The following is a 12,149-nucleotide window of genomic DNA, read 5'->3' on the forward strand; positions in this document are numbered from 1 at the left end:
ATTTGAGCTATGGTCTGGACACAGAAACCTGAATACTAAGGATGGATAGGGATGTCAGTCTCTTGCCTTGGCATGTCCCACCTGCAGGATATGGGGCCCGCTACCTGGGGGCCTGATGGGAGGTCGGGGCTCAGGCTGTGTCAGACAGAGCATTAGTGCACAAGGCGGCCTAGGACATTGGGTGGCCGTCGAGGTCCGTGCAGTTGATCCTCACGTGGGGATTATGGCAGAACCCTAAGGCCCTTGTTCTTTCTGGAAGGCAGGAAGAAGACTGCGTTGGGGCTCCCAAATGAACAATCTGGAAGGCTGCGGGACCAGGAGGCTTAGGACGGAATTCTGAATGCACAAACGCTGGTTCCGTTCAGTGTGGAGCACCTTCCATTTCCAATGTGCAGCATCTGACACGAGATCTCCAGCACCTGAATCAGGGCACGTGTCAGATGGTCGCTCATGCTAGAGTTTGTGTCCATGATTCCCGACAAATGGATGGGTGGCCTCTTGATGCCATGGAGTTCTTCCCATGCTGGGGCTTGTGAGCTGCTCCAAACAGCAAGCTTTCCTTCTGTAGGACAGGGGAAGTCCGTTTGGATGCCATCAGTGTTTCCCGTATGGAAAGACGTCATAGCAGAAGTCACCACATGGATGCCTGGAAAGCCCAGTTCCGCTTAACCTTCCAGCACAGGAACAAGGCCATTTTGATCTGGTGGGTCTGGGGCAAAATGCCCAGGGGCCTTATGTGACAGGGAGCCTTATGCTGATGTGTTACAATGCTGTCTTGTGTCCAGGGAGACCTTAGTATGTGGCTGGGGCTCAGGCACCATGCAGGATTCTCCTCCTTTGAGGTGTGGACGCAGCTCCCAAGAACCAGGTTGCCTTCTGGGGACAGGAGGTGTTCTGTTTTGTGGCTGAGGCATCAAGTGTTGGACCATATGTAGGTATTCGAAAGTTTGTCTCTGGAGGCAGATGCCTGCAAACCTAAGCTAGGGTTCCTTTGAGGTCCCAGGGGTATGTCAGGTTCCATCTTCTGACTCAGGGTCATTGACCTGGGTATCTGCCTGGAAGTAGGTGTCTGGCATGAGTCCGAATCCGCATTTTTTCCAAGATGGCCAACGAATTTGTGGTGGGCTCAGGGGCATGGCAGTGTCTCGCAATCTGGAGGGTTTTTGCAAATATGATGGGGAGAGTTTCCTTGGGGTGGGCAGGCAGAGTCCTGCCCTGTGGCTCCAGAGGCCCCATCCTGGAGGGCCTGTCAGCCAGGGCTTTGGGAACAAAAGTCTGCAAACACAAACTCGGGATAGGGTTTTGGGCGAGGTGATGGCCGGTCTGATCTGTGGATCATGAGGGCAGTTACGTGGGATGTGAAATAAGTGTGACGGGTAGGCGGGAGTGCAGGCTTTTCAGTCTGGGTTGTGTATCTCTGTTTGCCATGGAAGGGAGCAGAAGCCTGGTATGGCCATGGGTTATTCTGCCTCTGTGAGGATTCTACCCAGCTCCCAAGGTTTTGGTGTCTTTGGGGGAGCGGGGGAAGAGTGCTGTTTTCTGTCTCAGGGGTCCCGCCATAGCAGGGATTCCAGAGTCGGCTTCTGGGTCAGGGCGCCTGGAGTACCCGACCAAGGGTGATGATTTGAGCATAGGGGCATGTCACACCTGATATGTAGGCTCCTGTTCCAGCTAGCAAGGGGGCTGATTTGAAAGCAGACTCAGGCTGAGGCTCACAATGCCTGTTTGTGGCCAGGGGAGCCCTTCTAATTTTGTGTGGTCCCATGGGCCATGCTGCTGGCTCCCACTCTGAGGGTGAGACCCTCGTCCCCACAGCAAGCTTTTCCCGTCATGGGGAAGGAGTGCTCTTTGATGCTTGAGATTCCCCCATTGCAGAGATTTGAGCTATGCTCTGGGCACATACAACTGAATACCCAGGTTGGGTAGAGATGACAATCTCTGGCCTTGGCACTTCCCACCTGCGGGATATGAGTACTGCTACCTGAGGGGCTGATGGGAGGACGGGGCTCAGGCTGTGTCAGACAGAGCATTAGTGCAGAGGGTGGCCTAGGACATCGGGGTGCCCTCGAGGTCCGTGCAGGTTGATCCTCATGTGGGGATGGTGCGCAGACAACTGGGGCCCTTCTTCTTCCTGGAGGGGAGGCAGAAGACTGCGTTGTGGTTCCCCAATGAACAATCTGGAGGGTTGGTGGGCCAGGGGTGTGAGGACGTAGTTCTGAATGCACAAATTAAGTTTCTGTTCAGTGTCGAGCACATGGCATTTCCAATGTGCAGCGTCTGGCTCCCGATCTCTAGCACCTGAGTCAGGGCACGTGTGAAATGGTCGCCACACTGGAGTTTGTGACCACGATGGCCATCGAGTGGAGGTGTGGCCTCATAAGGTCATGGAGTTCTTCCCAGGCGGGGGCTTGTGAGCTTCTCCGAATGCCAAACTTTCTTTCTGAGGGACAGAGGGAGTCCGTTTGGATGGTACCAGGGTCCGCCGTATGGAAAGTCGTCGTAGCAGAAGTCACCACATAGATGCCTGGAAAGCCTAGCTCCACTTACCATTCCGGCCCAGGAACAAGGCCAATTCGATCTTGTTTCTGTGGGGCAATGTGCCCAGGTGGCTGAGGTGACAGGGAGCCTCATTCTGAATTCTGAACGCACAAGTGCCGGATCCGTTCAGTGCCAAGCACATGGCATTTCCAATGTGCAGCATCTGACTTGAGATCTCCAGCACCCTAGTCAGGGAAAATGTCAGACGGTCACTCACGCTGTAGTTTGTGTCCAAGATGGCTGACGATTGGAGGGGTGGCGTCATGAGGCCATGGAGGTCTTCCAAGGTTGGAGTTCTGAGCTGCTCCGAACAGCAAGCTTTCCTTCTGTGGGACGGGGGCGTCTGTTTTGATGACATCAGGGTCCCCTATGGAATGACATCATAGCAGATGTCACTGCATGGAAGCCTGGAACGCCCAGCTCCACTTACCATTCCTGCCCAGGAACGAGGCTGTTTTGATCAAGGTTCTGCAGCACAGTTCCCATGGCGCTGAGGTGACAGGGAGCCCCATTTTTATGGGTCACAATGCTGGCTTGTGTCCAGGGAGACCTTAGAATGTGGCGGGGGCTCAGGCGCCATGCAGGATTCTCCTCCCCTGAGGGTTGGATGCAGCTCCCAAGAGCCGGGTTGCCTTCTGGGGACAGGAGGTGTTCTGTTTTGTGGCTCAGGGATCAAGTGTGGGACCATACATAGGTATTCCCGAGTTTGCCTCTGGAGGCAGATGTCTGCCAAGCTAAGCTAGGGTTCCGTTGAGGTCCTAGGGTTATGGCAGTTCAATCCTCTGACACAGGGCCATTGACCTGGGTTTCTGCTTGGAGGTAGGTGTCTGGCATGTGTCCGAATGCACCTTATTTCCAAGGCAGCCAACACATTTGGGGTGGGCTCAGGGACAATGCAGGTGACTCCCAATCTGGAGGATTTGTGCAAATGTGATGGGGAGAGTTTCATTCAAGTGGGCAGGCAGAGTGTTGCACTGTGGCTCCATAGGCGCCATCCTGGAGGGGCTGTTGGATAGGGCTTCAGGGACAAAATTCTGCAAACACAAAATTGGGATAGGGTTCTGGGCGAGGGGATGGCTGGCACGATCTGCTGTCCATGAGGGCAGTGCCATGGGATCTGAAATGAGGGCCTTGCGGAGGCGGAAGCACAGGCTTTTCTGTCTGGGTTGTGTGTCTCTGTTGGCCATGGAACAGATCAGAAGCCTCATGGGGATAGGGGAAATTCTGCCTTTGTGAGGATTCTGCCCGGCTCCCAGTGGTTTGGTGTCCTTCGGGGGGAAGGGAAGAGTGTTGTTTTCGTCTCAGGTTTCCCGCCATACCTGGGATTTCATATTCGGCTTCTGCATCCGTGCCCATGGAGAACCTGACCCAGGGTGAAGATGTGGGCCTAGGGACATATGAGGCCTGATATGCGGTTTCCTGGTCCAGCTAGCGAGAGTGTTGGTTTGAATCAGGCTCAGGCTGAGGGTCACAATGCCTCTTTATGGCTAGGGCAGCCCTCCTGGGTGGGCATGGTCTCATGGCCATGCAGCAGGCTCTCACTCTGAGGATAGACCCCAACCCCACAGCAAGCTTTCCCATCGTGGGGAAGGAGGAGTGCTCTTTTATCCTTGAGGTTCCCCCATAGGCCGGGATTTGAACTATGGTCTGGGCACAGATGCTTGAATACCCAGGTTGGGTAGAGATGACAGTATCTGGTCTTGGCACATACCCACGTGCAGGATACGGGGCCCGTTATCTGAAGGGCTGATGGGAGGTGGGGGCTCATGCTGTGTCAGACAGAGCGTTAGTGCACAGGGCGGCCTAGGACATTGGGATGCTGTTGAGGTCCGTGCAGGTTGATCCTCACGTGGGGATCCTTGGCAGACACCTAGGGCCCTTCTTCTTTCTGGAGGGCAGACAGAAGACTGCGTTTTGTCTCCCAAATGAACAATCTGGAGGGTTTGTTGGCCAGGAGGGTGAGGAAGGAAGTCTACACACACAACCGCCATTTCTGTTCAGTGCCAAGCACACGGTAGTTCCAATGTGCAGTGTCTGGCTTGAGATCTCCAAACCTGAGTCAGGGCCTGTGTCAGATGTTCATTCATGCTGGAATTTCTGTCCATGTTGGCCGACGAATGGAGGGGTGGCGTTATGAGGACTTGGAGGCATTCCCATGTTGGGACTTGTAAGCTGATCCGAACAGCAAGTTTTCCTTCTGCGGGAGATGGGGCATTCATTTTGATGGCACCAGGGTACCCCATATGGAAAGACGTAGTAGCAGAAGTCACAGCATGGATGCCTGGAAAGCCCAGCTCCGCTTACCCTTTCAGCCCAAGGAACAAGGCCGTTTTGATCAGGTGGCTCTGGGACAATTCCCAGGGGTGCTGAGGTGACAGGGACCCTCATTCTGATGGGTCACAATGCTGGCCTGGTTCCAGGGAGACCTTAGAATGTAGCGGGGGCTCAGGAGCCATGCAGGATTCTCCTCACCTGAGGGTTGGATGCAGCTCCCAATTGCCTGGTTGCCTTCTGGGAACAGGAGGTGTTCTGTTATTGGCTTAGAGATCAAATGTTGGACTATATGTAGGTATTCCAGAGTTTGCCTCTGGATGACGATGCTGGCGAACCTAAGCTGTGGTTCTGTTGAGGTCATAGGGGTATGTCAGCTTCCACCCTCTGACTCAGGGACATTGACCTGGCTGTCTGCCTGGAGGTAGGTGTCTGACATGTGTCTGAATGTGCCTTTTTTTCCAAGGCGGCCAATGAATTTGGGGTGGGCTCAGGAGCATTGCAGGTGTCTCCCAATCTGGAGGGTTTGTACAAATGTGACGTGCAGAGTTTACTTCGGGTGGGAAGGCAGAGTCCTGCGCTGAAGCCTCAATACTCGCCTTGACATGAGTTACACAGTGTTGGGTTATTCTCAGTGAAATCTAAGGATTCCAAGGGAAATATCATATGGCTTCACTCATATGTGGCCCATGAGGAATACCATGGACAAGAGTAAAAGCAAGGGAAAATGGAAAGAGAAGAAGTCAGACAGGGAGACAAACCAGGAGAGATTCATGACTCTGGGAACCAAGCTGAGGGTTACAGAAGGATGAGACATGCCAGGAATGAGGGATCTGGTTCATGGTATGGAGGTGGTGTGGCATATATGCTGTTGATGATCACTCGATGTTATATGCAACTAAAGAATCAGGGAACACTATCTCAGTAAAGTATGAGGGATGGAAGGTTGGCTTCCCGAACAAAAGAAAAAGTATTGAAAAGAAAGAAAAACAGGCTATATCACATGTATAGGAAGAAAGAAAGAGGCAAGGAATGAAGTATAGTTTTATTATCTTACTGATTAAAATGGTATGCAATTGGTTCCCTATGTGGTCCTTATATGATTTGGGTCTTTGGACATTGCAAATTAGATTCTTCCCTCTTCCTACATTTTGGGAATAGATGAGAAGAAGCGGCATTGCTTTCATTAAATGTCTCGGAGTGTTGACCAGCAAACTGGTGTTTTTGACCTGGCTTTTTGTGTGTTGGGAGGTGTTAGAGGAATGCTTCAAACACATTTGTCATTACCTGAGCCATCAGATGTGTATGTTCATGACCTAGTCTTGGTAGTGGGTATGTGTCTTGGAATTTATCCTTTTCTCTCAGGTCTTGGATTTGCTGGCATAGGTTGTTTAGGAGAGTTTAGTCCTGAATGACTTAATAATTCTTGATAGGTAGGAAGTTAACTTTTCCAGTTTTGTCGGTTTCTGACGTTGATACTTTTTTTCATTAAGGTATTTTCTCTGAGGTTTGTTTCCATGAGTGCTACTCCTCACTTGCTCCCTAAATTCTGTGGGACCCTTTTAATTGTGTGTGTGTGGGGAGGTGCAAGGGAGGGTGTGTTTCACAAACACGTTTAGAATGATATTTTAAGAGATATGAAGCCGCTCTTCTTTGGATCACAATTCACCTTCAAACGCATTGAAACTCATGTTCCATCTTGTATGGCCACATTTGCTGCAATGAATGTCCCATTTAATCCTCTTGTAGAAACAAAGACTCTCCCTAATGTGCCATGGAACAAACACCAAATTTTGTGTGCTCCGTTAGAGTCTCATTGTGTGTCCCCCCCCCCTTTTTTTTTGCTTTTTCCCATGATCCTTTCCTTCCACGAGTGAGTGAAATCATATGTTATTTGTCTTTCTGTGACTGACAGATGGCCCGCAGCCCAATACTTGCCATCTTTCTGCCACATGTGGCAAGTTTCAAGATTCCTTCTTGCCTATGGCTGCATAAGAGTCTGTGGTGCATTGGGAGGACAGGGAGCTTGCAGAAATGTCTGGGAGCTCCAGGCTTGTCTTCCGCCATCAGCACAACAGGAAGATGACCTCATCAATGGAACCATGGTGTCAATGAACCTGAATCCTTGAAATCATACTCCACGGCAAAAGAGAGGAGAAGTTGCAGAGACCACGGGAGAAGGGTGTAGACATGTCTTCAGGGAGAAGTGGATGGTTGGCGCTTCAGAGGGCAGGGAGCCATGGCCAAAGACAAAGGCCCAGGAGAGGAGCACACCGGGAACCCACAAGTTGGATGCTGACCCATACCTGATGGCATGGAAATGGAGACAGTCTGAATGGCACAGTTACTTGTAACCAAAGGGTCCTGAGGACCGTGTATCTCAGCTCAGCATGCTTGACAGACATATACTCCAGAGAACACTGTGTTTCTCCTGCAGAGCATACCAGCAAGCAACCGGGTGCAGACAGTCTTGAAATCATGATCAGAAACAATACTTGTTGACACAGTGGTATGATGATTGTTTCCTGCTGTGCATCCGTGATAGGCACTGTTCGTGGAGATGCCTCGATGGGGGCAAAGAATCTTGGGGCTCTACTACCATCAGCATAAAGCCCGAACTAGTGGCCACAGACAGGGTGGTGAGGATATTAGCTGCCTAATCTGCAATCAGGTAGTCCCAACCCTGGAAACCTGTTGGGACTAACTTCTTCAGGCCACGTTGCTTAGGACCAGGAGAACAGACCCTCCATTGGGGACTAGAAGAACGCCCTGCCCACATCCTCTCTCTTGACCACAGCATTCAGCAGGCCTTAGTAAGGTTGAGTGGGTTGAAAGTCTCCTTTCATAGGCACACCAGAGCGAGTCAACAAAGCTAAACCTCACCACATGCGGTCAGACACCAAACACTCTGAACGGCAGGCAACGAGGGCCTCTGCAGAGGACTGGCCCAGAAGAGAGTGGAAAGCCACAAGCCAACCCAGTGGGCAAGCCACATATACAGGAGACTCCATCAAGGTTCATCCAGTGGCACTCCATGACACCTTCATCCTAAAGAAATTCCTCTCAGGGTAGAAAACCAAAAGCGCTTTCCAAATACAGAGAAGAATACAGAGACCTGAACTAAGGCAACGATGGAAGAATCAATTGATGCGAATGCAAAAATAACAGGAAATTGTCATGGCCTAGAAATCGAAGTGAAACCTGTACATGACACATGCCAGTTGAAGGATTTAAGCAGCAGCCAGGATACTCACTCTCGATCAGAAAAACCTAGAAGGAATCAGGGAGTCTCAGATCACAGATATAAAGGTGATAAAAAATAATTAAATAAAGAGGTCCTTATGAAAAGATTTGTGAGCAGCCTGGATGCAAAGTTCAGGAAGCTGGCAGAACCAGAGGATCCAATGAGGTTCCTGGAATACAAGTACTGGGAAAAAAAGAAGTGAAGGAAAGGAGAGAAGGAAGAATGATGGAACATGACAATGGACACAGGGAAATCCTTGACTGCTATGAATATCTATGGGTGCTTATTATAGGAGACCTAGAAGAGAGAGAAAATAGTGGGCCCAACATTTCTTTGAGAAATCTGAGCAGCAAACATCCCTCATCTGGGGGCAGAACCAGAGATCCAGATTCCAAGGCACAGAGGACTCCCAGCACCATCCACAGAAGCAGAGCAACACAAGACATAGTGTAATTCACCCTTCCAAAGCTAGCAATGCAGGAATTTTCTTAGCCCAAATATGCTTGGGAGAAGAGTGTTTCTAAAGCCAAGTCCTTACTTTGTGGCGACGGGCTATGCCAGCTCTAGCAGCACGTTGTATAGAGCAAGCCACACCATCCCAAGCCAAAACCCTATCCCCTGCATTCTGAACAATAACAGAGCAGGAGTTCTTGTCTAGAACAATGATGTGTTAAGAAGAAAAAGATTGTGTCCAGTGGTGTCTCCATCAGTTCAGACGTGGCCATCTGCTCTTCTGCTTATCCCAGGCTCATTGGAATGTCTTCCACCTCAGTTTCCCCTCTCAGAGGCAAGTCTGCTTCTTCCTCTCCACCTCCTCACTGATTATATTCTCGCTGTCTCTCTCTGTCCCATACAAGCACATCATTGAAAAACAACAACAACAAGAGAAAGTATATAAGGATTGACTGGGGCCAGAGGATGCTTTATTCAATTTGGAACAATGCCCCTATGGAACGCAGCCAGGTCCAGAGCACCTCCCACCATCCTACAATGCCAGACCTTGGCTCTGAGCTCCCTTGTTTGTTCTCTTCTTCGTCTTCCTGTATCTCCCCACCATCACGGAGTATCCACTCTCTGTCCCGCTTCAAGGGCCCCTTGTTCTACCATTGTTCCTCCTCACCTGGCTCCTTTAGAACATGCCCATCATCTGTAAAAGACACTGTTTCTTTATCCCATGAAAACCATTGCAGAATGAAAATGGGAGGCTTAAGGCAGCCTTGTGCTGCAACATCTCCATTTAGTTCCCCAGAAGGAAACTGCACCACCCTGCAGGAATGCTCAGGGATCTTAGGCCGTTGAATCCTCTTCAAGGCCTACTTTTGTAGATATATGTTGTCTTCCTGAAACTGGCATGGAAGCCTTCCTGATGGCTTCACATGGGCAATGGTTCTCTTCCACCAGTCTCTGTACTTGCTCCTGTTGGCTCCAAACTGATGAGTCCGTCCTGTGCCTAAGTTTCTAGGGTGTAGGGTCAGCCTTTGTGCTTGGTCAGCTTAGAAAATGGCGAGGCCTTCTTGGTATGGTTACTGGAGATGCTCAGAGGGGCTCATGTCCTCCCTGTTGAAGACTACAGGGATGTCTTTGGCATGGTTGTGTGTGTTCACTGGGAGATTTCTTTGAGTGGCCCTTCTCCTGGTCACAAGTGTCCTGATTGGGTCGGAGGACCATGCACATGTGCGGAGCATGGAGTTCCTGGCCTGAGGCTTGGTTGTAGTCCTGACCATTTCTTGACCTTTCGGGGGTAAGATGCAATTGTGGATCCTTCTCAGGATCCTGAGCCCTTCTCAGGAGTGCAGAGGGCTGGTGGTGACGGTCCCGGCCAAAGACTATAAATTTGGCCATGGAGAAGGTGACACTGACTGGTTTTGCAAACTCTCTTGGAGAAATACCCAGGTGGCTCCAATGGTTTGGGAGGGCTTTGGCACCTCCTGGCTGACCCATGATGACAAAAGCCACGTGGAGTGATTAGACATGGTTTGGGAAAGAGTGGTTGCTAGGAGATCAAAACTTTGTGACATCACAGAAGCTGACTTCACTCAAGCAGCAATCCCTCTCTCATGAGCTATGAGTCCTATGGCTTTAGGTAGGAAGCCCTACGAAGGACCAAATAAGAGCCCTGATTGCCTGTTCATGAACTCAGGTGGTCTTTGTGGTTTCTTTCCCACTTCACCTTTCGATACAAAGAGACAGGAACATGACATTCAGTGTACCATCCTTTCAGCCAACATTTCTCCAGAGAGAGCCAGGTGTTCCTATTTCCACTGCAACGTCTAGAGACCTGAATCAACAGGGAGGCCTCTTGGGTATCATGAGGTCTCTGAGAGGTTTGACATCCTATGGGTGAGAGTGCACTTTCATAGGTTCTGTTAGGGTCCGTTATCAAAAGAATGAGACTGACACAAAGTGAAAATCAAGCAAAGGTTTATTTCGCGCCATGCCTCAGAAACCAAACTGACCAGTAGGTGCCCGTGCCCTATGCATTAGAAAACAACCTGACCGGTAGGTGCCCGGGCCCCATGCATTAGAAACCAAACTGACTGGTAGGTGCCCAGGCCCCATGCATTAGAAACCAAATTGACCAGTAGGTGCCCGAGCCTTGCTGGGGGCCACCGCCTCCCTGGCCTGGGGTCCCTCCTGGAGGCTCCCTGCCCCACGCTCACTGTACCACAGGCTGCTCCCGGCGAGGCCCCTCCCTGGACGAGGCCGCAGCCAACGAGGCTCCCAGCAATGCAAAGCATCGAAAATCAAATCATCCAGTTGGGGCCGTCTCTTACAAAGAGGCGAAGACGACCAGGACACCGACCCCGATTATTTCCCTTACCCAATGACTCCCGCTACCCGATGACTCCCACTACCCGATGACTCCCGCTTCCCGATGATGACACTCTAGCAGCGTTGCACCCTTGCGAGGCCACTCCCGATGACGAGGTTGCACTGCCGGCTCCTGAGAGGCTAGTCCCAGCGGCAGCACTGCTCAAGGTGGTGAGGCCACTTGCAGCGGCGCTGCTACTACTACTGCTGCTGCTGCTGCTCAGGGCGGTGGGGCTGCTCGGGCCGGCGGAGCTGCTTGCGGCGGCGCTTCTGCTGCTGCTGCTGCTGCTGCTGGGGGTGGCGGGGCCGCTCCCGGCAGCGCTTCTTCTTCTGCTGCTGCTGCTGCTGCTCCAGGCTGCGGGGCCGCTCTCCGGGGCCCTGTTGCTGCTGCTCGAGGTGGCGGCACTGCTGCTGCTGCTGCTGCTCAGGGTGGCGAGGCTGATGAGGCTTCTCCCAATGGCTCCCCTACCGACTATTCTGATTCCTCCTGCTATATATATATATATATATACACATATACATATACATACATATATGTATATATATACATATATATGTATGTATATATATATGTATGTATATATATACATACATATGTATATATACATATGTATATACATATATACATATACATATATATGATATATACATATACCTATATATGATATATATGTATATATATACATATATATGATATGATATATATGATATATATATACATATATACATATACATATATATGATATATACATATATATCATATCATATATACATATATATGATATATATATACATATACATATATATATGATGAGGCTTCTCCCAATGGCTCCCCTACCGACTATTCTGATTCCTCCTGCTATATACATATATATACATTTATATATAGATATATATTTATCTGCAGCCTCACAGACCAGCTTTTATGGAGGGGTTGAGCCCCGCCCACACATTGGCCAGTGGGATTGCAATACACAGAGAAAACTGCACAGTCATGCTAGGTCTGCCACAAAGAGAAAAAAAAACTGCTAGGTAACACAGAGGTGGCCAATTGAATTTCAATTTACCCTAGTAGATATATGTGCCCCCCACTGATTGGATGTCTTCACCTGGCCTGACCTGCCCTTGTATCTAGGCTTTGCAAGTAAGTTCCTCTGGGAGGGGTGGGGTCAATCTAAGTTCACTACATAAACACAGAATGACTCCCTCTGGACAACCAGGCCCTTACAGGTTCTTTCCCCAATTTGTTCTAAGGAGAAGGGTCTGCCCTTGGTGTTTGGTCAGC

The sequence above is a fragment of the Meles meles genome, unplaced genomic scaffold (assembly GCF_922984935.1).
Source record: "Meles meles unplaced genomic scaffold, mMelMel3.1 paternal haplotype, whole genome shotgun sequence".
NCBI lineage: Eukaryota > Metazoa > Chordata > Mammalia > Carnivora > Mustelidae > Meles > Meles meles.